This window comes from Delphinapterus leucas, chromosome 9 (genome assembly GCF_059928025.1).
Source record: "Delphinapterus leucas isolate spDelLeu-1000000601 "Yukka" chromosome 9, BTC_Dleu_Yukka2, whole genome shotgun sequence".
Taxonomy (NCBI): Eukaryota; Metazoa; Chordata; class Mammalia; order Artiodactyla; family Monodontidae; genus Delphinapterus; species Delphinapterus leucas.
The window spans coordinates 22,348,732-22,362,115 of record NC_143137.1 but is presented as its reverse complement, the minus strand read 5'-3'; the positions used below and the strand labels follow the sequence as shown (position 1 = coordinate 22,362,115).

Genomic DNA, 13,384 nt, shown 5'->3' with positions numbered 1-13,384 from the left:
TATTGGTGTATAGTTGATTCACAATGATGTTTTAGTTTCAGGTGTACAGCAAGGTGCCAGCCACACAATTGATAGATATTTAAATTGTCTCTGGTCTTTTACTCTTTAAAAGCATTGTGCAATGCGTAGTGATAAATATTGCCAACTTACCCTTTAGTATCTGTGTTTTCTGGTTTTTTTTTTTTTTTTTTTCAGTACGCGGGCCTCTCACTGTTGTGGCCTCTCCCGTTGCGGAGCACAGGCTCCAGACGCGCAGGCTCAGTGGCCATGGCTCACGGGCCTAGCCGCTCTGCAGCATGTGGGATCTTCCCGGACCGGGGCATGAACCTGTGTCCCCTGCATTGGCAGGCGGACTCTCAACCAATTGCGCCACTGGGGAAGCCCATAGTATCTGTGTTTTTAAAATTTTCTTTAAGTTACAGAATTAAAAAACTCACACTTATAGTTTATCTCTTTATGTTACTCAGCTTTCCCATCCAGCTAGTCTTTAAGTCCTTGTGCTTTATCCCCAAATAATATTCTTAGCTAAGCACTTTCATAAACATTTATTCATAACCTAATGAGGAGTAGGTAATGTTATCGTCCCCTTTTCATAGAGAAAGAAGCTGAGACCCAGAGGATAAGACGTTGTCCAAGGCCATATAGCTAGCAAGGGACAGAGCCAGGATTTGGATACAGCAGGATGGTTCCAAAGTCCATGCTTTTAACCACTGTGCCATCCTCGTCTCTGTTGCCTGTCTTTCCCAGTTCTGCTGTAGTTCAGGCCTTCACTGCCTCAAATAGGGCTATATTAATACAGGTATCCCCTGCTTTTACAAAGTTTGCTTTATGCCACTTCATTTCTTTCTTTTTTTTTTTTTTTTTTTTTTTTGTTGGTACGCGGGCTTCTCACTGTTGTGGCCTCTCCCGTTGCGGACACATCTGGACGCGCGGGCTCAGTGGCCATGGCTCACAGGCCCAGCCACTCCGCCGCATGTGGGATCTTCCCGGACCGGGGCACGAACCCACGTCCCCTGCATCGGCAGGTGGACTCTCAACCACTGCACCACCAGGGAAGCCCACGCCACTTCATTTTTAAGAGAGTATCTGTTTTCACTAACTGAGAGAAATCTGAAGAGGATTTTCACTTTTATAAAAAAAAGGTGAAAAGCAAAACTTGGTTCAGCGTTTGTTTTGCAGCTAGCTGTTATAGAGGCAGGGTGCACCCCAAGCAGCGTGAGTGGCCTCGCCAAGCTCCTCCCCTGGGAACTGTACTCATCATCTCAGCATCGAGCCGTATAGCTTTGTACTGTGTCTGCGAGCATCCGTGCTTTTTCAGGGTTTATTTTGTGCATCGGTTAGCACAAAGGTAATTAAGGTAATTGCTTCTGTGCATTACACCATTTCGACTTAGGAAATGTTTCATTAGGAACACTCTACTTTAGGATAACAGGGGAAACCTGTAATGTTTTTGTCATTCTCAGTCTTCCTATTTCATTCTATATACGGAAACAAGATTAATCTCCCCAAAGCATAACTATTATTGCTTCCAAGATCAGAATCCTTAGTGGCTTCCTGTTGCATTTAGAATTCAGCTCGATCTAATACTCTTCCTTTTTATATATGCTATACTGTCAGTGAATTTGCTCCAAGCTTGATCATTGAGTTTGTCTGTAAGACTGGATAGTGAAATTAGAAGTAATTAAGCCAAAAAAAAAATGAGGTAGATAGTCATTGGAGTTGAAAGGTACTTTTTGAAAAAGTTGTTTCCCTTTTTACCCACAGTAGTTCTTGCTATATGGTTTCATCAGCAAACTGTCAACTCAGTTAATTTGAATCAGATGTGTAATTGATCAAACCAAAGCCAACCGCAAATATCTGGGTGTCACATAAAATAAATTCCTTAAAACACACACAAACACACAAGCTTGATGCAGGAATATGAATTTTATAATGTGAACTGTGTACCTTAGAAAGAGGTAATGTATTTAGCTTTAATAACGTGCATATACAAAAGAAAACACTGAGAAAACCACTCAGGGAGAGAAATAACTTCTTAAAGCTACATCAAAATCTTTTCAATTATGATTTTAAGTCCAAAACTGATCTGTGCACTTATAGAAAAAATGCTTCAATGTAAATGTTCTTGTGAAATTTTTGTTTCTGAGTAAAAATAGTTGTTATTTCCAGGGGCTTCCCTGGTGGTGCAGTGGTTGAGAGTCCGCCTGCCAATACAGGGGACATGGGTTCGTGCCCCGGTCCAGGAAGATCCCGCATGCTGCGGAGCGGCTGGGCCCGTGAGCCATGGCCGCTGAGCCTGCGCGTCCGGAGCCTGTGCTCCGCAACGGGAGAGGCCACAACAGTGAGAGGCCCGTGTACCACAAAAAAAAAAAAAAAAAAAGAATAGCTGTTATTTCTGAATATAATGCTTCATGCAAATGTCTTACTAGAAATCATGTGTACTTTGGCTGTATTCATATCTGGCATCTTTTAGTTTTGCATTTAAGATGTTCTTATTGGCTCCTCTGCTTTTTACATAACAGGATTATTATCAGTTTCTCAGGATAGCTTGTTTCTAAATATTGGACTTTTAAAAACAGTTCTTAAAAATATCTGGTATTAAAATTTTGTTATTTAGTGAATGTTTTGTTGCTTTTTGCCAGATTTAGTCCAACACAAGTTCTCATTGCCTTTGGTCAAGTCTAGGTATTTTTTTAGGAAGACACTGCAGTTGCCAACAGAAAATGGCTACCTGAGAGAAGGGAAAGTGAGTTCATATAGAACAGCTGTGTCTTCACTTTCAAAACTGATCACTTTTCTAGTCTTAATCAAGGAACAGAATGCATAGTAAAAGTAATAAATGACATTTCTGGATACATTCATTTAACTATTAGAATTTATGGATTTCCTTCTCTTTAGTTTCTCAGTTTCACTTGCAGAAAGAGCGTGGACTCTGTACCTCTAAAGAGCTACCCATCTTTGGTGCTCCTTAAAGGAGGGAGGTTGCAAAATTTTAGATCAGTAGGCTTTGCCAAAATGTATTGATTTAAAAATCTATTTTCCATATTTAATCTCCTACATCTATACTCACCCAGTATATAGTCTTTTTTTTTTTCTCTGTCTCTCAGGGATGTTTTTGGGGAGAGAGGTTATTCTCTGGAAACTCAAGTTATAGAGTACAAGAAATCCAGGAACAAGAAAAGATCAAATAATATAGTCTGGCTCTTTGAGTGAATTATTACTATAAATTTTTATTTCAGTATAATTAAGATTCAAATACATAGTTGTTAGTAAAGAAACTGATTGGGTTATTTTCTAGGGTTGTAGGATATATTCTATACGCTTTTTTTGTTTGCTTGTTAATGAAGTTCTGCTTGAGATAAAAAGGAAGGAGGCAATATTGAATTAAGAAAAACAGATCCTTTGGCTGTGGTTTACATTTCAAGACAGGCACACATTAACACAACATTGTGAATCAACTATACTTCAATTAAAAAATAAAGAAGACAGGCACATTGACACAGGTAACATAGAGCGCAAATGCAGACTTTTTCTTTTAATCTTAAATGTGGAAAACAACCTATAAGGAGTAAAAAAAAAAGTTTTAAGATTGACTTTTTATTTTTCCCTTTTCCCCTCTTCTAAAATTCCTTAGAATCATAAAATTGAAAAAGACATTGGAAGTCATCTTGCCTTATCTTCTACCCAGTGTGGGAATCCTTTCCACAATACCTCTAATCTTTTTTTTTTAACCTCTATTTTAAAGAGGTCTACTTATTTTGACCTCTTAAATTAATGGGCTGCCTATTTGTGGAGAGAGCTGTCAGATTATTTGTTGGCTCTAATTGTTGCCTTAAATTCAGCTGCAACTTTATGAGTTTCTCCCAGTTGTGTCTTCTGGTAGAATATGGAAAAGGTTATTCCTTCTTCCATTTAACTACCCTTTGAAAACAATTATAACATTGTGGGTTAAATTCTTTTAATTTTTTTAACTTGGAGTCCCTCAATTCACAAGTCTGTGAATAGTCTTCAGAGGATTATATCATATGTAAAATTGTGAGCATATATGTGCATTTTTCTGGGAAGAGAGCCAATAATTCTTATTAGTCTCAATAGAACCCGATTCCCTACCAAAGTTAATATACCAGACCTACTGGGATGGACCTGGTAATCTGCTTTTTTTGTTTTTGTTTTTATTTTTATATTTCTTAATAAGCTTGCAACGAGCCATCTAGTCAGCATCTCAGGAACCATTGCACTGGGTAAGTTCTAAGATTCTTAGAGCATTTTTGATTCCACTGAAAATTGTAGAATTCTTAGAGCTTTAGAGACCATCTAGTATACATATAGTTTGTGGTGTGTTTATAGTTAATTCTTCCTATCAAAAGATGAAACTGGTCCCAAAGGGTGGGGTTTTTATTTAAAACTTTATTTCAAAGTCTTGGCAGCCATTCATATACATTAGGAATGTGATGGCGCTATTTTAAGTCAGGAGTATTCCTAGAATTTTTGTTTGTTAGTCCCGATTTAATATTTTAATCTAACATAGGTTTATGAATTATAATACTTTTTGATTAATTTTTAATCTGTAAAATTTTTAGCCTCTTTTGTTTTTACTATTTCTAAGGAAGGATAGTATAACTTAGAATTCAGTCATTTATGAACAGTGGTTTCAGTATCACATCTGCCTTTTGGAACAGTTTGAGCCTGATACAACTCCTCCTGTGCTCTCTCCCTCCCCCAAAGACAAAACTACTCACCCTACAAGGCTGTTTTTTCAGTAAAGTCATACTTTAATAACTAATGATATAAACCAAAATGACAAGAATATCTTAAGGTTTGAAGATGTCTCTCAGTGTGCTGTGATTACTTCATTTTTATAGGAGGAAAGAAGTCTGTGATAGGCTATGACTTACTATGGTTTTTATTCCTTTTTTTAAAAAATATTTATTTATTTATTTATTTGGTTGCACCAGGTCTTAGTTGTGGCTTACGGGCTCCTTAGTTGTGGCATATGGGCTCCTTAGTTGAGGCTTGTCATCTCCTTAGCTGCAGCTCGCCAGCTCCTTAGTCGTAGCACACAGGCTCCTTAGTTGTAGCATGCAAACTCTTAGTTGTGGCATGCATGTGGGATCTAGTTCCCTGACCAGGGATCGAACCCAGGGCCCCTGCATTGGGAGCGTGGAGTCCTATCCACTGTGCCACCAGGGAAGTCCCTGGTTTTTATTCTTAATTAAGTGGCAGTATAATGATACCGTTGGCTCTTTGTATCCGCGGGTTCCGTATTCATGGATTCAGCCAACCTCGGATCAAAAATATTTGAGGAAAATAAAAGTTCCAAATAGCAAAAATTGAATTTGCTGCACTCCAGCAGCTATTTACAGATCATTTACATTGTATTTACAACTACTTACATAGCATTTACATTGTATTAGGTATTATAAGTAATCTAGAGAGGATTTAAAGTATACTGGAGAATGTGCGAGTAGGTTGTGTGGAAACACTTAGCTATGTTATAGAAGAAGGGACTTGAGCATCCTAGGATTTTGGTATCCTCGGGGGTCCTGGAACCAACCCCCAGTGGATACCAAGGGATGACTGTATAATGGAGAATAATACCAGAATCCTGGGAGAGGAGAGCAACTTCTTTAGGGAGTTGGGAGAGTGTACCTTTGGTTGAGAATTACTGCCATAGTATTCATTCATTCATTCATTTAATAAGTATTTATCAAGTGCCTCTGTCAGACATACTTTTTCAGGTGCCAAACTGAATTGTGACTATGAGCATTATTGTGAGTGGTTAAGAGTGATTTGGATCCAAACTGCATGGGTTTGAATCCCAGAGTTTTTACTTGCTTACTTAGCGAAGTGACCTTGGTCAAATTACTTAATCTCTCTATGTCTTAGTTTTCTCATCTGTAAATTGGGGATCATAATTTTATCTAAGAGTTGTGGTGAGGATTTAAATGAGTTCTTGGAACAGTATTTTTATTAAGGAATGCAGCTGTTTTCACACACATAAACATACATATATATTTTGCCATGACTAATTAAGCCATAACACAGTACAATATTGTACTGTAATTCATATTTTGGTTTGTATTAATTTATACACCACTTTGTTTCAAAAAGGATTTGAGACAGAACCGAAGCCTCCTGAGGAATACTCTATACACGAGCAGCACAGAAGAACTAAGATATGGGTTCAGATCTTATTTTGAAAGGCAAAGGCAGAAATTTAAAAATGAGTGTATATAAGTGCTAGGAATAGATACTCAATAAATGTTATTTCTCTTATGTTTAAAAGAAAGTCATTCACTTAACAAGTTGGTCACTGCCAGCCCAAAGTGTGCCATGGCGCATGTAGACATAGTTCTGTGAGTACATTGGGCAGCAAAGTGCAGGCTGGATTTTAGTCCCAATTTAGCCACTTGGCATGGAGCTCTCGTGCAGTAAGCAGTCTGCACAACTGTGCAGTGATTCTGAATACAGTGTTAATTTGCTTCTCTTTTGAAATTCTTTATAGATACTGAATTGTATAATGCAGTAGGACCATATCACCTAAACCAGAATTCTTAGATCATGTTCTCTATCAATAGTTCTCATTGTTAAAATATTCATAATTGTTTCAGATATATCATTTTGAATGCAACCTGCCCCATATCAACATAGTCAGGTTTTTTTCTCTGCATTTTGGTTTTTATTTATTTAATTTTTCATACTTTTTACTTTGAGGTATTGTAGATTTATAATGCAATTGTAAGAAATAATACAGAGAGATTCATACACCCTTCATCCAGTTTCCCAGATGATATCTTGTTACTACTGCACAGTAACACAACCAGGAAATTGACATTGATACCATCAACTTACTTTTCTCAGATTTCATTAGTTTTACATGCATTAATTTGTGTGTGTGTCTGTGCATGTGTTTGTATTGAGTTCTGTGTAATTTTATCACATGTATAGATTTGCATGGCCACCTAGACAAGATATGGAACAGACCCATTTACAAGGGCCCCTCATGTGCCCTTGTTTAGGCATAGCCACCTCCCCCTGGCAAGCCCCTGGGAACCACTAATCTGTTCTCCGTCTCTATAATTTTGTGATTTCAATAATGTTATATAAGTGGAATCATGCAACCTTTTGACATTGGCTTTCTTTATTCAGCATAATTCCCTTGAGAGCCATTCAAGTTATTGCCCCCATCAATTGTTAGTTCATTGATAACTGAGTAGTCTGCCATGGTATGGATGAACCACAGTTCATTTACCCATTCTGATTCATTGGAAGGTTGTTGCCAGGTTTTGGCTATTATGAATGAACTTTCTATGAACATTTATTTATTTATCTTTTTAAAAAAATTAATTTATTTTTGGGTGTGTTGTGTCTTCGTTGCTGCACATGGTCTTTCTCTAGTTGCGGTGAGCGGGGGCTACTCTTTGTTGCAGTGCGTAGGCTTCTCATTGCTGTGGCTTCTCTTGTTGTGGAGCACGGGCTCTAGAGCGCGGGCTCAGTAGTTGTGGTGCACGGGCTTAGGTGTTCTGCGGCATGTGGGATCTTCCTGGACCAGGGCTCAAACCTGTGTCCCCTGCATCGGCAGGCGGATTCTTAACCACTGCACCACCAGGGAAGTCCCTCTATGAACATTTACGTAGAAGGTTTTGTGTAAGCATAAATTTCTTTTTTCCCCCAGTTGGCTTGGTGTTGAATTTTATCAAATGCTTTTTCTGCATTTATTGAGATGATTGCATAGTTTTTCTCTTTATTCTGTTTTTGTGGTGAATTATACTGATTTTTGAACGTTATAACAGCCTCACAATTTTGGAACAAATTTCACTTGGCCATGATGTATTATTCTTTTTATGTAACTTTGATTTGATAATATTTTGTTTAGAATTTCTGTGCCTATGTTTATAAAGGATGTTGACCTGTAATGATCTTTAATGTCTTTATCAGACTTTGATATCAGGGTTCTACTAGTTTCATAAATGAGTTTCTCTATTCTCTGAAAGAATTTGTGTCTTCTTTAAATGTTTGGAGTGAAGCCATCTTAAATTTTTTACATAATACTTAAATTTATATTTTCTATCAGTATCTGTATTAATCACTTTCTATATCTTTCTTCTGAACAAGACAAGGACTTTACCATTCACCTGGTTTCCCTTCTCCAGCCCTTGTTCTTACCCTCATAATTACTCCTGTCGGTATCACTGAGATTACAGTTTTGAATGTTAGTAAGCTTTTGTGTTTTGTTTTGTTTTCCAGTCAGCACTTATTTAAACTTACTTTACTGATTTCTCTGCTTACTCTTTTCTTATACCTTGATTATTATTCTTGGATTATTTTTTTTAAATTCCAGGTGTATATCTTTGAGTAATTCGTTCACTAGAACCCTGAGGGAAGCAAAAATTTTGTGTCCTTGTACATTCAAAAATGTCTTGGGAATTCCCTGGCCGTCCACTGATTAGGACCCTGCACTTCCACTGCAGGGGGCACAGATTTGATCCCTGGTCGGGGAACTAAGATCCTGCAAGCCATGTAGCAGAGCCAAAAAAAAAAAAGTCTTAATTTCACTCCCACAATTGACTGAGAGTTTGAGTAGATACAGAATTCTAGGTTTTAAAGTATATCTAGTTGTCCCAGGGCCATCTGTTGAAAAGACTATGCTTTCCCCGTTGAGTAATCTTGTCACCCTTGTCAAAAATCAATTGACCATAAGTCTATTCTATGGGGTATATGTATATGTATAGCTGATTCACTTTGTTATAAAGCAGAAGCTAACACACCATTGTAAAGCAATTATACTCCAATAAAGATGTTAAAAAAAAATCAATTGACCATAGATACATGGGTTTACTTGTAGACCCTTCAATTTCTGTCCCATTAATATACATGTCTATCCTTATGCCAGGACTACAGTTTTGAATACTATATCTTTTTAGTAAGTTTTGACACCAGGAAATGTGAGTCTTCCAATTTAGTTCTTTTTCAAGATTGTTTTGGTTTTCTGGTTTCCTTGTGTTTCTGTATGAAGTTTCAGATTAGCTTGTCCGTTTCTACAAAAAAGGCAGGTGGCGTTTTGATAGTAGTTGCTTAATCCCCTTTTATATCTTAACTTCTTAAAATGCTTCCCACCTCTTTTTCCTTCTATACCATATTCTGATGCATTTCTTGGCTCCATTTTTTAGATTACTAATTTAATTTGTTCTTTATTTTTTTCAGTCCTTAATTAGTTTTTTTATTTAAATGATCAAAATTTAACTTCTAAGAGTTCCAGTTTATTTCTTTTAAAATAAATGTATTATCATCTTGCATATCTCAGGACAGTAATTGTACCTAATCTAAGGTTTTATTCTATTTAATTTGTCAACTGTCTTTCTTTGGGTACGAGTTCTGCTTGTCACATTAATAACTTTTTCATGTTTGAGTCTTGGTTTTGTGCTCATTCACCTTTATTTGAGAGCCCTTGTTAGCCTTCCTGTGAATGTTACATATGTTTATTGCAGCAGGTCTCCACTGACTGTGGGTAGAGATGGAATGTGCAATGAGATAGAGCGTACCAATTGCCAGACTTCTTTAGTGTCTGTCCCCTCTTTTTCCTGGGATTTAATATCCACCCAGGGCTCTGTCCTGTCTTTCTGATCCAAGGGTTTATACTCATTGTTCCTAGCTGGGGAGTGACACCTTTCTTGTTTGATGCCACTGTTCCCATCTAGGAGCAAATTATGTACCTCTGTTCTATAATGCTTGAACCAAAATGGTAAATGGTGGGAGAGGTTGACCTGCTTTGTAACTTCCATGCTACCCCCTAACCAGTTATGCTGTAAATTCCATAAATTATTTCAGTTCTTTCTGCTGTCTTCCACCTCTGGGCTTAGTTTACTCTGAGGGCTGTTCAGATCACTTGCAGTAGCCCTCTACTCTGGGTGTATAGCACTGTGGTTTCCTTCTTTAAGCTGATTCTGTCAGCCTTACATCTTTCAGTGATTGACTAAGACCATTTCTTGCTTTCTTTTGATTATAGTTTTTTTGGGGTTTTTTGGGGGTGTTTTTTTTTGCGGTACGTGGGCCTCTCATTGTTGTGGCCTGTCCCGTTGCGGAGCACAGGCTCTGGACGTGCAGGCTCAGCGGCCATGGCTCACGGGACCAGCCGCTCCGCGGCATGTAGGATCTTCCTGAACCGGGGCACGAACCCGCGTCCCCTGCATCGGCAGGCGGACTCTCAACCACTGCGCCACCAGGGAAGCCTTAGGTGTTTTTTTTTTTAAACGGCTTTTGTGTTACTTGTGGGGCTTTGGGGAGAGGGGAGCTTGCTTGCAGTGTGCTCAGCCTACCATCTTGACTGTCAATGACTATGTCATATTTATAGTGAAATAAATAAAAAGGAAAAATTGAAAAGCTAGCAAAAAATAAAATATTGATGAAATGATTGAAAAAATTATGGTTTTTGTTTTGAAGAGTATAAGCAATCACAAATGAACATTGGCATTCAAATATATAAAAATTAAAGCTTCAAGAACAAATATATTTTTCAGGAATATATTTACATGAAATTGGAGAGGCATATGTATGCTATGTTGCTGGTTTCTCTTGTTTTGTGCTCTTTGGCTGAAGGAAGAAAATATGGATTCTGAACTTAGTGCCTACTTTGGGTGAATAACCTCTGTAGAGTCAACATTAGCCTATGCCTGTGACAGACTTATGTTGGTTGCTGAGAGAAAAGCAGGCCAAAGATGTCTGACAGAGCTCTGAGAAAACATCAAAAAGGATTTTTGATTACAACTTTGGTTCAATAATTTTCATTATTACTCCCTCACTGTTATCTAAATTTGTTTTATATTTTTCCATTATAAAACAATATGTCTTAGAATTTTTGGATAATATAAAAGGGGTGATAATCCTCAACCTGAATCATAACCACTGTTAATACTTTGGTATGTTTCTTTATAGTATTTTCTTATCATAGCTTCAAAAAAAATTAAAGTAATATGGTATTGTTTTTTTTTCCAGTCCAAAAGTAATGCCTACTCAATGAGAAAGCTTGGAAAATAAACACCAGCACTAAGGAGAAAAAACCAAAATCACTCATAATAACTGCCCAAAGATAACCACAATTAAAATTTGATGTATATCCTGCCTGTATTTTTCATGAATATATACTTTTTTCTTTGTTGATATGGTATCATGCACTGCTACTATTTTGTACCTTGCACCTTTCATTTGCAATATATTGTGAATGTTTTCTCATGTTAGTAAATATTCTTGTATGTACTTTTTTTAGTGGTGCATAGAATATGAATATATTTAAATATGTTTATTTAGCATACTTAACCATCTCCCTATCATTGGACACTGAAAGTGTTTCTAATTTTTTACCATTATAAATAATATCGTAGTGTGTATCTTTGTCCATACATCTTTCCATGCATCTATGATTATTTCTTTAGGAATAAATTCCTAGAAGTGGAATAGCTGGGTCAAAGGGTATGTACATTTTAATGCTTTTGATACATAAAAATGTCAAATTTTAAGCTAATCACTTGTTATATTCTGTCTTGTATTGCTATCTAACTGTTTTATGTGTTTGTCTTGTCTCCCTAATTAGAATATAAACTTCTTGAGGGCAAGGGAATTTTCTTATACATCTTATGTATCCTTTGATAGTGTGGTTGACAATGTTGGACTTATGAGTGATCAACAAATACTGTATTGATTTAAAGCTGTGCTTCTCCAGTCTTTGGATGTCATAAACCTATAAATTTAAATATATGTATATTTTGGGGATACATATAGGCTTGCAAGTTTTTTATTTTTCTGAGAAAGAATATTAAAAAACAAAATCAAGTACCATTTTCTATCATCTTCATCTCTTAAAATAAAAGAATATTTAATAAAAAGTTTCTAATTTCTGAAAAAAGGACAGACTTTTAAATGGAACATTTTAGCATTTTTAAAAACTCATTGCCTTGTCCATATTTTTCTCATTTTGTGTTGGACTGGTGAATCTTCACCTTAGCCCACCAGTGGTCTGTAGACCAGCATTTGGGAACTACTGATTTAAAAGACTTGGAGAATTAATAGATAAACCCGTTTGCAACTCTTTTGCAAAATAATTCTTTCCCTTGCTCACGAGTCTGTCTCCACCACAATATTAAGTATACATGTGCGGGTAATGCTATTTCATTACACTGAATTTATGTATCTCTATGTACAAGTGCTCTAGTAAACAGACCAGACCTTGCTGATGAACATCTCAGATATTTCCAATTGCCAAAACCAAAAACTATATGCTTTCCAAGGAATTTGAGACAGGTTAAGTGTGGTATAGTAGAAAGAAGGCAGGTGTTAGAGTCAAACTGCCCAGGCTTGACTCCTGGCTTTGGCATTAAGTCACTTAATTTTTTTTTTAGCTTCCTTACTTGTAAAATTAAGATGATAATATCTTCCTCAAAGTGTTTTTATAGTCCCTGTTATAGCAATTACTTCACTGTAATGTAATTATTAGTTTAGGCATCTGCCTTCCTCACATGAGTTCTTGAGGCTAGGAGTCATATCCTCCTTTGGCTACGTGGAGCCTAGCCTAGGGCTCAAGGCATAGCAGGTGCTTAATGAAATGACTGTTGAATCCATACAGGGTTGTTGTGAGGATCAAATGAGATAACACTGGTAGAAGCTGTTTTAAACTTTAAATTCTATACCAGTGTTAATTGTTTTTATTGCTTGTAAGAGCTGTTTTTGGGAGCTATCAAACCTTTGGGAAGAGACAAAATTATCCCATTTAGCACTTCTATGCTTTGCATTTTTCTTCCATGTTATAAGAAAACAAGTTTTAATTGGGGTTAATGTGCAGTTAATTTGCTTCCTGTGAAGGCAGAGGAATTTCCTTTTTTTTCTCCCCCCACAGTGGAAGTGTCACGATATTAAATGTTTGTTTTATTTGGTTGCTACCACACAATTTTAATTATAGCAAGATCAGCTTATTTCATATTTAAAGAATGGTGCCCATTGTTTTATCCTCTTAACCATATAACTGATAAAAGAATACCAAACCTGGAAGAGAACAGGAGCCTACGTTATGCCAAATTAATTTTAGTCAGAGCTCCCTTTTTAACATTCACTGACTTGTAAAAATGTCATCGTTTCTAATCTGTTTATAAAGCTCCTGGTGAATTTTTGCCACAAGATGGCATTGGTGATTATTGAATGCATGTCTGTTGAACCAGAATTCTGAAAAATGGTGCACATAATTGTTCTTATTCTTTTGGGGATGAGTTGAAAACCTTCATCACTGCTTATGTATTAATTAAATTTTGTTTTGACTTCCGCAACAGGGTTAAATGCTACTTTACATCACTTCTTTCTGTATTCAAGTATTGTTTTGTTTCCTGTTTTTCTGTCTTTA

General features: G+C 36.7%; 1 protein-coding gene across 3 annotated transcripts in view; it reads left to right on the top strand.

Annotated features, from left to right (window-relative positions):
• KLHDC10 (kelch domain containing 10) overlaps positions 1-13,384 on the top strand; it is a 54,935-nt gene that overhangs the window by 14,620 nt on the left and 26,931 nt on the right. The gene's annotated exons all lie outside the window — the stretch shown is intronic.